Source organism: Cetorhinus maximus, chromosome 18 (genome assembly GCF_964194155.1).
Source record: "Cetorhinus maximus chromosome 18, sCetMax3.hap1.1, whole genome shotgun sequence".
NCBI lineage: Eukaryota > Metazoa > Chordata > Chondrichthyes > Lamniformes > Cetorhinidae > Cetorhinus > Cetorhinus maximus.
Window position 1 is genome coordinate 40,357,731 of NC_135896.1, and position 14,559 is coordinate 40,372,289.

The 14,559-nt window shown below is 43.6% G+C and overlaps 1 protein-coding gene and 1 long non-coding RNA gene across 3 annotated transcripts in view; one reads left to right on the top strand and one right to left on the bottom strand.

The window, feature by feature from the left end:
• The window catches only part of LOC144693097 (kinesin-like protein KIF26A), a 280,736-nt gene that overhangs the window by 40,862 nt on the left and 225,315 nt on the right, over positions 1 to 14,559 (top strand). The window lies entirely within an intron of this gene.
• On the bottom strand, positions 3,533 to 14,456 carry LOC144693098 (uncharacterized). The gene is made up of 4 exons (XR_013579466.1): positions 14,336 to 14,456; positions 8,679 to 8,797; positions 6,001 to 6,198; positions 3,533 to 3,633 (listed from the first exon to the last, which is right to left on the bottom strand). It is a non-coding gene; the product is annotated as an uncharacterized LOC144693098 (long non-coding RNA).

The following is a 14,559-nucleotide window of genomic DNA, read 5'->3' on the forward strand; positions in this document are numbered from 1 at the left end:
TCTAGAGTTGAACTTGAATCTTTGCATGATCACCGAGAGTTTATGCTGAAAATGTGCCTTCACGAGGTCTACTAGCTCGATGGAAGATCTGGAATTTGGTGTGTTTGGAGCCATAGACTATGGGTCAGATTATATGTTTTGCTCCCGCAGGCACTTAAGAGAGTTGCCTTCTGGTTCTCCTCCACCGTTATTTTGTTAATCACGAAGTAAAAACCTAGGTGGTCTATGTACTGTCTCCAGTCCTCAATGGATGAGTCATACAGGTCAATTCTGCCGAAAAGTGGCATTTTTGGTGAGTATATTTTTCTTTCTTCCCTTAAAAATCAAAATACTCACATTCAAGAGGAGAGGTGCAGCATTGTAGCTATTTATCCTCGTCACCAATTGTAATAAACTTGGCTTAATGGACAGGTTTCTTGTAAGAAACAGTAAACTTTATTTACGGAGCTCCTCATGAAGCTACACACTTGTACCAAGACTAAGGCTAGAAAACTCTGCCCCTAAGATTACCCGCGCTTAGAGGCGATTCGTCTGTACAGTCACATAATCCCCATAACAGTATGAAAGGTTTTACTTACAATTACTACAGTTTCATAAGCAGTGGCATGGAATATAATGGGTATAGATTAATGATAAATTTATACAAGGCATTGGTTAGGCCACAATTAGAGTATGTGTATAGTTTTGGGTGCTTCATCATAAAAAATGTTATTAAAACCATAACTATAAAGAGAGACTTCTCAGGTACTGGGACTATTTCTACTGGAGCAAAGAAGGCTAGGAGGAGATGTGATAGAGGTCTTGATAGGGTGATTAGGGATGAGCTACTTATTGTGGCCTGAAGTCAATGAAGAGGTGTCATTAGATTAAGGACAATCATTAAGGAACTGAAGAGAGCAATTAGGAGAAATGTCTGTATCAGGAAGTTGATGCTGCTTGGATTTTTTTGTCACGGAGAGCAGCAAAGGCTAATATCATTGCATCTCTAAAGAAAAAATGGATGGATACTTAAATCAAAGGAATATCAAGGCAATGAGAATAAAGTAAGGTAGCAGGATTAGTGTTGGATTGTCCTAGTAAAGAGTTGTACAGGCAAAATGGGCCAAATGATCTCCACTGTACTCCATCATTACATGGTTCAACACTTTGTAATTCAACTGAGCACTCACTTTATATTTGCTACTTGAAGGCTGTTGTGTGATGGCACGCTCTTATTGAAAGGTATGCGCAGAGAGTAACTGAATCCAGTAGTCAGTAGATTTGAAATGAAAGTTTTTTTTTTAAATCTCCCAGTTGCTCAGAATTTTTTAATGTTTTTTTTTATTGTTGACCCATTATTGAGTTTTCTTGTTGAGTGTTTAAACTTGGTGACATAATACACTTATATTGGCTGAATTTTTGTGCTTATTTCTATTTAGCTATAATTAAAGAAAATTACTTTAGTTTAGCTTATGTTTAATATCTGCCAATTTAAAGCATGCTTTGTGGCATTATATGAGACCATTTCTAGTAGTTTGGTATAAATAGTATGATTATTACTTCTTCTTAGAAAATTGAAAGAAAGAAAAAATGAGGGGAAAGAATGCTTAACTTTAGTGGTGCTGCTAATATTTGGCAAGAATTAGTCTTAGGGCAGAATTGTCCAGTCCCATTGGAGATGGGCATCATGACGGGTGGGGGTAACAATTCAACATGGCAAAAATTGTTTTCATGCCAGCATGAAATCACAGTGGGATCATTTAATAGTGTCCGCCCTGGCGGAACACGAATCCCACTGGAGGCCGGCGTGAACCTGATTTGCATCCCGCTAATGGGATGCAAAGTAAGGCCCGACCAAAATTGAGCCTCCACGCCTAATTTACCGTTACACCAGCAGGAAAACACGTTGGCCCAGAACATGTCTGGACAAGTGTGACATGTAGAAGTTGGGACTTACTGGTAGGGCCTTGTTCAGATCACGGACATCCGAGGAGCAGAAGATGCTGGAGTTCTACAGCTACTGGACCCTGGAGGAACATATGCATTGCATGCTGGGAGGATCCTCATGCACATGGCTCCACAGCAAAGCAGCTCTTGGAAGGTAGGTGGCCTCCGTTGATGCTTCAGGTCTGCTTTGAACATCACGGTCTTGGCCATGGACTGCAATGAATGATCGGCGAAGTTGGGGGAGAGGAAGGTCTAGCTGTGAGTGGGAGAGGAAGGTGTACCGGGAGCTGGGGTTGGGGGGGGGGGTGATGTTGGGGGGTGGGAAACAAAGGTGTCTGGGGAGTTGAGGTTGACAGGAGGGGTGAACGAAGGTGTTGGGAGGGTGAGGTTGGGAGGGCGGAAGTGGGAGTACGGGGGGAGGAGGGTGTAACGGGGATAAAGCTGTAAGCAGGGAGGTACGTGTAAGGGAGGGAGTTTGGAGGGGGGAAGGTGTGTTGGGGGAGGATGGAGTTCGGTGGGGGGGAAGGTGTACGGGCGGAAGAGGGAGTTCAGAGAGGGGAAGGTGTCTGGGATAAGGAAGGAGTAAGGGTGGAGGAGGAAGTAAGGGTGGGCAGGGGAGTAAGGGAGGGGGGATGTCCAGGTGAACATGTAAGGGAGGGAGGGGTCTGTGGAGCCAATGACTGCTTCCTGGGGAGTGAACTGAGGGTGGATGTGGTAGAAGGGAATGGTGAGTGTGAGAGGGGGCAGAGGGAGCCAGTAGGTTAGGAGGGTGAGGGCACATCAGTAATGGTAGAAGGGATGCCAAGGATGGTTGGTGGGGACTCAAAAGGCAGACACGGACCCTGAGAGTGCAAAGGAGGAGGTCGGGGAGGTCAATGTGGGTGAAGGTGGGATTCTCAGGAAAGTAGGGAATGTGCATGTTTATCTGGACATCCTTGAATGACAAAGGTTTGGGTTGGTAGATAATGATGGGGAGGTGGAAGGTGATGCCAGGGGTGCCACAGTGATGGGGGAAATGACATAGGTGACTGGGGGAGGGGAAAGGATGGGGGAGCAAACGATAAACTTGACAACTGCCATTTTGCAGAAATAGGAAGTGAGCAGAGCCTTGTGTTGGACGGGCACAGGTGCTGCATGGGAGTGTAATCAGTGGGTGGGTGGGGATGCAGGTCAGCTCAGGTAGACAACTGAAAGGGAACCCCAGCAGGCAGCATTCAAAATGCTCGGGATAGTGAGATGAGTGTGATGGATGAAGGTTCTTTGTGCATGGGAGAGCGCTTGTACAAGGCTCTGAAAGACCTTGCACACACACACATTTCTCCCTCCAGAATCACTCATGGTCTGGCTGTGTGCAGCTGAACTGCTGGTCCTGGGGGTGGGGGGTGGGCGGGGGGATGCAGTGGGAGGATCCCCAAAACCTCCCAATGAAGGACTGAACATCACACATTATTCAGTGAAAGTTAATGTTTTCAGATTATTAAGTAACAAAATGTGTTCACCCATGCAACCACTTTTGATCAGAATCTCTTAACTTTTCGAGGCCTAACACTTCTTCTAGGTCCTGCCCCTGACATCTGCAGCAAGGGTGGAGACAGCCTGTGCATTGGTTGGTCCTGTTTCCTCTGATGACGTCCGTGTGCGTCCTCTGGAGAACCGAGGCCTTGAGGGAAAAGTCCCAGAGGATTGGAGAATGGCCAATGTAACATCCTTATTCAAAAAGGGAGGGAGACAAAAAACAGGTAATTATAGGTCAGTTAGTTTAACGCCTGTCATTGGGAAAATGTTGGAGTCTATTCTAAAAGATGTAATTGCAGAGCATTTAGAAATACATAATATAATCAAGCAGAGTCAGCATGGCTTCATGAAGGGGAAATCATGCCTAACAAATTTATTAGAATTCTTTGAGGAGGTAACAAGCAGGATAGATAAAGAGGAACCAGTAAGTATATTATATTTAGATTTCCAAAAGGCGTTCATAAGGCTACTTAATAAGATAAAAGCCCATGGTGTTGGGGGTGGTATATTAGCATGGATAGAGGATTGGCTAACTAATAGAAGACAGAGAGCTGGGATAAGGGGGGCATTTTTCAGGATGGCAACCTGTAACTAGTGGAGTGCCACAGGGATCAGTGCTGGGGTCTCAATTATTTACAATATATATTAATGATTTAGATGAGGGAAGTGAATGTACTATCGCCAAGTTTGCAGATGACACAAAAATAGGTGGGAAGGCAAATGGTGAGGGTGACACAAGGAGTCTACAGAAGGATATAGACAGGTTAAGTGAGTGGGCAAAAACATGGCAGATGGAATATAATGTAAGAAAATGTAAGGTTATGCACTTTGGCAGGAAGAATAGAGGAGCAGAATATTATTTAAATGGAGAAAGACTGCAGAAAGCTGCAGCGCAGAGGGATTTGGGAGTCCGTGTGCATGAATCCCAAAAAGCTAACATACAAGTTCAACAGGTAATAGAGAAGGCAAATGGAATGTTGGTCTTTATTTCAGAGGGAATGGAGTATTAAAATAGGGAAGTCTTGCTAAAACTATACAGGGCACTAGTACAGTGAACAGCTTTGGTCCCCTTATCTAAGGAAAGATATACTGGCATTGGAGGCAGTCCAGAGAAGATTCACTAGGGTTGATCCTGGGTATGGAGGGATTTTCTTATGAGGAGAGGTTGAGTAGGTTGGGCCTGTACTCATTGGAATTTAGAAGAATGAGAGGTGACCTCATTGAAACATATAAGATTCTTAAGGGGCTTGACAGGGTAGATGCTGTGAGGTTGTTTCTCCTTGTGGGAGAGTCTAGGACCAAAGGGCATAATCTCAGAGTAAGAGGTCACCCATTTTAAACAGAGATGAGGAGGAATTTATTCTCTCAAAGGGTAGTCAATCTGTGGAATTCTTTACCGCAGAGGGCTGTAGAGGCTGGGTCGTTAAGTATATTCAAGGTGGAGATAGACAGTTTTCTAATCAGTAAGGGAATAAAGGGTTATGGGAAAAAGGCAGGAAAGTGGAGTTGAGAATTATCAGATCAGCCATGATCTCATTAAATAGCGGAGCAGATGAGATGGGCCAAATGGCATACTTCTGCTCCTATGTCTTATTGTCTTATTATGGTCTTATAGGGCACTGGCTTGCTTTGGCTGTCCTCCTGTGGGCTAGCTGCTCCCTCTGCGGTGACAGGGGACGAGGTTGAGGGGCTCACAGGCAAAGGGGACTCAGAGGGAGTGGGCAGCCTCTGAGATTCCTGAGTGGGTAGCCTCTGAGATTCCTGAGTGGGTGACTCAGGGGTGTCCAGCTGCTGCTCCTCCTCCCTGCAGGAACTCAAGGGCCCTGACCTGACTCCTTGAGGGGAAGGAGCAGCAGGAGGGATGTTGAGGTGCTCCATTTCCCTCTCATGTTGCCACTGCAGGAACTAACCCATGGCTCCCGTGATGGAGTGCAGGTCTGTGTGCATCTCCGCATTCTGCTGGACCAGGGTCTCCATGGTTTCCACTATCCTTCCCATGGAGACCTATATATGCGCAAATGTGGGCACTGCTTCACCTGAGAACAAGTGGATGCACTCCTCCGACTCACATGCCACTCTGTTGAGGGCTTCCAACAGCTCTGCGTTATGTTCCCCCACCTTCTGCTGATGCTCCAGGATGAATTGGAAGGCCACATTCACAGGCTCGTCATCTGACTCGGACCTCACAGATGCCTCTTCCCCAGCAGTCCTCCGAGCGCTGGGGAGCTCGGCCAAACCTGCTTCCTCCCACCGCGGACATGTGTCCGTGCGGTGACCACCAGATTATGAATCAGAGCCTGCTCTTGGCCTAGGTCCCACTGAGGTGTGTGTCTCTGCACCGGTGGAGGGTGTGGGTAAGCGCTGTGACAAGTCTTTCAAGCTGCGTATTTCCAGCTCTTCAATGGAGGAGGTGTCCTCTTGGCTGGAGGTGAGGACATGGATGGAGCTGAGGGACTGGCTGGCTGAGGGTGTCGGTCGATTGTCAGAGCTCCCCCTGAACCACAGTAGAGATAATTAGTGTATGGCAGCTGCGTCAAAAGCTGGAGAGAGAGCACTCACAGTTGCATTGAGAAAGTGATGATGTGGTGCAGGATCCTCGCGTTGGTTTGCGCCACCGACCTCACCGTCACCGCAGGCAGGGTCCACATCCTCACCAGTAAGTGCGATGGCACACTCCTCAAAGTGAGTGAGGGGCCTAATGTGGGCCACTCCATCCCTGGTCTGAGACCTTTCCCTGCTGTTATGAGCCAGCTCCTCCTGCATGAAAACAGATGGAGAGAGTGTGAGCAGGATGCATGGCACTGCGCGGAATGTTTGTGCGGTGAACGGAGTCATCGACGGGGTGAGGACGCGGGTTCGAGAGGGTATGAGCCTGATGGAGATGTAGGGTGTGTGAGAGAGTTAGTGGTGTTGTCCCTTGAGGTGTGAGATCCCTATGGATGTGTGATGGGTTTGGGAGTGTGTGAGTTGAGAGTGCTGAGGTGGTTGACTTACCCCGACGGAACGAATGAGAGCATTCATCCTCTTCCTGCACTGGATGGCTGACCACCTCTGTGCTCTGGTGGCGCTGACCACCCCTACCACCACCTCCCAGGCCAGATTGGTGACTGGTGGACCTCCTGCGGCCAAAGCAAGGGTAGAGGACGTCATGGTGGCCTTGCATTGTGTCCTACAGGCCTCCAGAGAGGTGTCACTAAATTTGGGGGCTGTCACCTTCTTTCCTTTTGGGGCTATCTGTCCCCTGTGCAGCCCTGGTCTGTAGACGTGAAGTAGGCTGTGCTCAGGTGCACTTTAAACATGGCACCTGGAGCAAGGAAGCGCTGAGGCCAGCATGGCAGGCAAATCTGAGCCCACTGCCAGTGACCTGGTGTGTTTCCCGTGAATGCATTATTAATGAGGCACTGCAGGGAAGGGGACGGAACAGTGGAAAATCCTGTCATTGCAGCCAGTGTCTTTTTTCATGCCCATTACCACACTTATTGCAAATTTGAGACAATTCTGCCATTGGGATATTTCCTGCAAAGTAATGAGGTAGAATTAAAGGTGACTATGTCAGAATCAAGGTTAGTAAGAAAAGGGCACTTATAAAGGCCCTGGGAACAGTTTGCCTGTTCAATTATTTGGGCCAGTTTGATGAATTTTATAAGGGGATATAAAATAGCCTAACAAATTAAATTTGTTCTCTTTTAAACATTGATACAATATTTAGTATTTTAAATCTTCTTGCTTTTCTTTAATAATTACTAATATTTAATACTTCTGCCAAACACCTGCAAAATTCCAAACCTTCTAAACTTCCTTCGGAATCTCTGGCTGGAAGTTTGCTCTCGAGGAGAGGGTCCTGCTGATGAGCCTGGAAATGGGTCGGTTGGGGAGAGGGGGTGACCTACTCTGGTGCTCTGGAGGATGCGGTACTGTATTGTGTTGGTTGCCAGCAAGGTGACTTCTCCATTAAGGGCAGCTGCCCATTGCCAGGATCTGCTGGTTCAAGAGCTAACCACTCAGCCACCTCAGCAGCTCGACTGGGAATTAATGGGGTTTGGGGGTGCCAGGGCCAGTGAGGCAGGCCCTAGTGAGGGGGCGGGGTGCTTGGTGAGGGCAGGCAGTGCCGTTGTCATGGGGGCCACCATTGCCACTGAGGGACACCTCTCTGAGCCAAAGAGTGCCCTAATAAGATGGCTTTCCCAAGCTCATTTGGAGACTGCCCGGGTGCATCTGTTGGTTGCTCCATGTGGCAGAGGGCACACCCATCACTGATTAACTCCCAGTGGAGGCAGAGAGAGGCTCTTAATTGGCTATTTAAGTGATCAATTGCCTCCTGGGTTGGAGGGCTGTCCATCACCTTCCCATCACTGGCAAGATATCATAGCAGCTGGGAAACGATGGGCACTCCAACCCTTGCCTTCCCTCACCATTTTACAACCCCCCCCACCACCACTTTCCAGACCATCCACTGCTGGTTGGTAAAATGCAGCCCTCTATGTGCCCATTACTAATCCTTGCTGCCTTATCTACTCTCTTTGCCAGCTTTTTAAAAATAAGTATTTCTCCATTATTAATTGGCTTCTCTACACATGCCCTGGATAGTCCAAGCATTTTGTTAGTGGGGCCATGATGATCCTTTACTATCTGTTTTTCTGAAGAATCCAATAAAAATTTCAACCATTCTGAATTTTCTATAACTACTTTGCTAATTTTGTCTCTTAGAGGCTCACTGTGTTCTCAAATCTTTTGTTTGTTCTGAAACAATCAAACAAATAACAATTCACACCCCTCTTTCAGTTTAAGACCTTCTTTTATCCCAAATTGTACACATTTAGCTGTGTTTTTATATTCAACTTTAATTCCCTATGTTTCTTGACTCTATTTAACTTTTTGTTCATTTATCTTTTTTATGTCTGTTTAATTGCTTTGTCATATGTGTGGGATCATGTATTGGTTTATCTATGATGTGTATCACCTATGCTTAAAGACCTGTATGATTTCTGGATTACTGATATTTTCAATTTTCTGAAAAGATTTATTAATTAAAAGGGCCACAGTTATTTTGTTAATAAGCTTGTAATCCAAAGGCCTCCACTAATCATCCAACAATGTGAGTTCAAATCCCACCATGGCAGTTTGAGAATTTGAATTCAGTTAAATTATATGGAAATAAAAAGCTGGCATGAGTAAAAGTGACCATGAAGCTGTTGGAGTGGCATAAAAATGTCCTTTAGAGAAGCAAGCTAACTTACATGTGACGCTGAAGTATATTGTTTGAAAAAAGCTGCTACAGTATGATGAATAGTGGTTCAAGAAGAAGGACCAACTCTAGGGTTGCATAATAAATACTGGCCTTGCCAATGGCCACATGCTGAAAAAGAAAAAAATACTCAATTTAAATTTATATTTGCCAATGTGTACTGATGTATTAAAATAGACTATTGTACAAAGGTGCTATGGTGCAGCAGTTTGCACTGATGACCCTCCATATAATGAATTTCTGACCACAACAGAGAGGTCAGAAGTACACACTAAGCAGACTTGATGTGCTTTCCCATAGCTATGAAGAGCAAACTGATATCTAATTGGACAATTTTGCAAGATCAGTAGGAGCTTGAGACCAGCTCATCTGGCATCCTCCTGGCCATGGAAATGTGTCTCCCACTGGGTACTTAATGCTCACTGCTTTTCAGTCTTTCCCTATACTAAGTGTAAATTGCTTTATCTCATATTCCGGTTCATCTCCCCAGCCAAGTAATTATAGTGGCAAGTATTCTTTCTAAAAGCTTCACGGTTATCCTAAAACCAGTTAAGGAAGAAATCCACCCCATTCTGCCTGCAACACCTTTTCAATTATTTATTGAAGGTTAATCAGGTTTTCCCTTCCTGAGAATGCTCAGATATAATTTCTAACCTCTTTATCTCAAAACATTTTCACAATTGGTTTTATTTTTTTCTTTTGTTTCTCCAGGCTCAGATGCTTATATCACACAGCTCCCATTGGCTCATTTTGAAATTCCACCAAACTGTTTCTTTATATCTTTAGCTCCTAGCAAATAAAAAAAACAATTAGCCTTATCCATGATGTAAATGAAACAAAAATTAACAACTGTTCATAATTTAAAATATACTAATAGTATTATGAAAACATAGGAATAAGGATGCCTCCAAATGAATAAAGCAATAAATATAATGAAAAGAACCCTCCCATTGCTGGCTCTACTGTTTTTTCGTTGTCATTCACTGCCAGACTCATTTCTTCTTACACACTTTTCCAGGCTTTGCTTTAATCTGCTTTCATGTTGCACCTTCTCCAGCTCCACCGCCCCCCGCCCCCACCACCACCACCCCCCAATCCTCATTCTCTGAGCTTCTTTGAATTGTTCCATTTCTATCTCATTCTGCCTCTTCTTCGTTTACTGTTTTCTTTCCTCAAGTCCCTTTCAAATCATATCTGCCAACTGTTGTCTCTGTCGCCAGCTTCACTCTCCATCTCTTGACTCATGACCTTCTTCGTGTTCTCTCTTTCTCTATCCGGTCTGGTTGCTCTCCCTCTTTAATGCATGAATTTCTGTTGGCCTGCTCGCTGTCTCACCGCGGCATTCCCCGTCTATGTCTTAACCTAGTCGACACAATTCCACTTTATTTCGCTTTTATTCAGTTTCATGCTAATGTTTGAATCGGAGCTGGAGGAAAGCATAAAGATGCCCAAATGAGTAGACATGATAAAGGTGAATTGGAATGACATGTGAGCTGCAGTTGAGAGAAATATCCTGATGGAATAAGGAAAGATATTTGTATAAAGACTTTTGGTTTCAGCACCAAATATAAATAAACCTCTGCTGGAACCAACATTGTAGCAGAAGGGAGATGAAAGGTATTACAAATTTATCATAGAGATACCCCTTCACTGGAACAGCATTCATTTAAATGATCGTAAACGCAATATTTAAACACCGTAATTGATTGTTTATAATCGCTTGGATACGGTCGGAGCATTCTGGGTGACGGAGGTCGTATAATTACTATAACATTTAATGCTTCAACACTCTATTGAGCTGGGGGGAGGGGTATGAGAGAAGGGGTTTGTGTTGCTGGCCATGGTGCTGAATCCGACAGCGCTCATCACAATCGTCAAGCTGTCGCCAGTCCGTGTTTATTAACTATCTGAGCTCCAATGATAATTCGTGTCGCTTTGATGAATGCACAGACTAATTATTTTTCAAACTTTTCATTAGTATCGACTGAGACCTCCAAAGCTTTCGGGAACGGGGGTATGCACACACACACAGTCACGCACACACACAATATCTCTGAGCTCCAGAGGCCCGCCAAGTAAATAGACGTCTGTTGCATTAAGAGAGAACGTGGCGAACAAAACAGTCTTTGGTTTTAAAATGGACTTGGCTCAGACGGATAATGTAATTATGAAAATAGCAACATGCTCCATTCCTGTAATTACGAGAGGAAAGACTGATTTCGTGTTTAGCGAAAAAACGCTTTGTGCGCATGACAATACCACCAATCTTAAAGCAAGGTCAGTCTTGCACTGTGACATTATAGTTCCTCCGATGCCATACTTTTGAATTCATTTAATAACGATTTTACTAGGGCCCGGAACAGCAAAATCATTCAGACAGTTAAACTGGGACGAAATTAAACCGTGTTCCTTGCGATATGGGTAACTGCACAAAATCAATTTGGTCAGAGACCGTTTAACTTTTATTAAAGCTCAGCCCCTCATGAACGAAGCAATAAAATGCATAATCCTCCGCCTTCTAAAAAGAAAACTAGTGATGAAAGTTAAGATATTTGTTTCTAATGATTAATCTTCTCCCCCACTCAACATGAAGCCCCGCAACCAAACCGCCAAAGCAGCTGTGGGTGAAAGCAACCTGATTAGGCTGACAGGAAATTAAATGGAGGATGGTGGATTACAAACTGTTCCTCGTCATTCTCTTCATGACTTGCAAATAGAAAAATGGAAATTGAAAAGCCCGGTACAAGCAGCGACATGCCAACTGGACGAAAACAATTCAAACAAGTACCGAGTGTAACTCTTTTTCATTAGTAAGATGTCAGTCTTCTGCGGTTCTGTGACCTTCGCCAATTGTTTGTTTTACGTTGATTGAATATTGCAAACAAAATAATCGAGGATACATGACCTGTGGCTGTCGGATGAACAAACTCAAATATATCACCGAGTAGAACTCCGGTGTTATCAGGAAGGAGGTTTATTTGGAGGAACTTTCGGGCCTGCGGGGCTTTTGAATGTGATCATCAAACATATTCAAATGTGCTTTTAATATTTCCACATTTCCTGTTGCTAGGTCGGCTTAAATGCTGTAAATAATTAATCATATCAAACAATCCATTTTGATGCACTAAATGCAGAGATAGCCGCCAGAAACATTGACTTAACTCTTTTTTTCCAGTTTAACTATATTTAGATGGCATACTTTTGGTGCACAAAGAAATGTTTTGCTTGACAAAATGTCTAAATTTTTAACCAGCTTTAATAAGATGCGCGCCCTGGGCTATTTCCTTCCAACCTAGAGGACAGCAGATGCGGGGAGTCTTTAGGGAGCAGATCTTTGGAATTTCATCAGCATTCATCGGTGACCCAGGCTTTTCAACCACGATGATAGACACGATAAATCATCTTTACAACGAATTCTAATTATCGTTTATGCTGCCTGTGCGCCTCTTGAAAAGTGAAATTCTAACACGTCTCTTATACTTCCACCGTGTCTGTCTAGGAACGTCAGGAATGATTTTGACTTTTACATGAGGGTTGTAGCACATTTGCCTGGTGTCAAAGGTTGGATCAGTGTATATAGCATGAATTCTGAATATATACTATTAATTTACTCAGTGACCGGCTAAATCTAATTCATCTTCAGCGAAAGTGTATTCTGTATCCTATGATAGGATTACAAGTAAGCATTATAGCAATTAATACCATAATGCGTCCATGATTAGTGCATTACACTGAATTTCATGGATTCTTGGGTTCTGTCGCGCAGATTTCCCTGGGGTCCTCTGGGCCGCAATCTATTGTAATCTTAGCAAATTAAATGTAAAATTGTACAGCAGCCACGGAATACAGTAACGATGCACTGTAAGCAAATCGCGTTCATTTAGGAGTGACGTTTAACTTTTGCACAAGGAAGTAAAACCCTCATTTTGCCTTTACACCAATGCTATGACAGCGTTTGTGGATTACACAAACGTTTAATTAAATATTTAACATATGTACTGTAAATGTTTCACGCCTTATGCTATATTTCCTGCTTTGATTGAGCGCCCCCCTCGCCGCCCTCAAGAAACAGCAGTCAATTACTGCAAGATTTACACATGCTGTCGCTATTTGTGTTTCATTAACTTTATCAAAACTGAGAGCATAGTGAACTGAACGATTGAACTGGGAGGGGTGTAGGCAAGTTTTAATGGTCAGAATTTTGAAATTCAACTAATTACACCAAATTACTACCATCTGCGATTTTCTGTTAAGTGAGTCGAAAGCTGAAAAAGTTCTTTGGTGGGTTGAGCCAGAATGCGTGGGAGCCTAACTTAGTGGAGGCGATGTTATGCAAATGTCCAGTTATAGTTCTGTTCGCCCCAGACCCATTAAGCATGGCATTATTTCTCGTGTGAAGCGGAAGTGTTGGGTGGTAGCGGAACGAATGGATTTGTTTTTCTTAAAATCCTAGGTTTTACATTAAATCAATACACGTTCAACTTCAGGGCAGGACTTTGTCCTTCTTGCGTCCCACAAGTACTTTATTATAGGTCTACAGTGAGACAAGGCGAGGCTTATAATACATACCCTCAGTTCACCTTGCGAACCTTTAATCAAGCTCTATTTGGAACAATCACTATAGAACTCCTATCTAAAGACAAGTTACTTAAATGACTGCTATATAAACAATCAGCAAACCAAAATCACATATTTCACCCAGAGCTGGCAAATCTGCCGAATGGGAAAAGTGGCATTCTTTAAATCACTGACACAAATTTCTTTATTATGAAGGTAATGACTGTCTGGTTATCTGTAGACTACTCCTCTGTGTCCTGGTGATAAGATTTTTATTAACAGACTAATGTTAATGTCTGAGGATCGCTTTCAAAACATATAAATAATGGACTTTATCTGCTCTAATAGGCTTTGTGCACAATCGATTCGTTGATGTTTTACTTTATTTGGAACAACAAACGCGGGCAGCGTTAATAACTTTGCGATCGCTGTCCTGTTATCATTTTGCCCAGCTTTCCGTGCACCAGACACACAGCTTTACGCTAACCCCTATCCATTTTTCTCAAGAAAGTATTTGCAGATATTCCATGATGATAAATAACTGACAGAACATACTACTGTAACAGTGTGAGATTATCGTCCTTTTAGTCTTACTTTGTAATGTATAAGTAACCCTATAGATATACTGTGCTATACAGTGATTGAATAAAATTAAATGAAATAGCTCAATCATCTCTATTAGTTTGTCAGGAAATACTAATTAATGAGGATATAAGCTGAGTGCGTTTACTATAATCAGAACATAATGGATTTTTCTGTTTGATTATCACAGATTAGCCCAAAAATCTAATAAACATATACTCCTTTCCCCGGAAATTATGATCGGAGGTTGAGAGTTGCTGAAAGAATGATAAGAATATGTTATGTTTCTCAGAGAAAATCGGGCTAAATCGATTATTCAGTGTGATTTCATCCTGTCAGTAGTTTATGTCACCTATCTGCCCACAGTGGGATTGGCTTCTCTGGAGTCACTGAGGGTCCAGTTCCAGCAGCACAATTCCAGGCTGTCAGCCAACAATTAGCACACTTTAAAGGGATGCAGCTTTTCCTCAAGACACAACTAATGGATGATGTGATGTGAGGAGAGCTTACCATCATCCACAAAAATATTGCTTCACTGCAATTCATCCCTCCACTTCTCTCCGTCCACAGCGGAACATTCAATTCTGTGTGGATCACCCTCACACAATACACAGGCAGGGACCAAAGAATCTTTTCTCCACGGTCTGAACACTTCACTTCCCAAACGCTGCAGGAAGAAGCAACCGAAGGGAATCTGAAGAAGATTCGCTGATGGATATTGATGTTTCTTCATA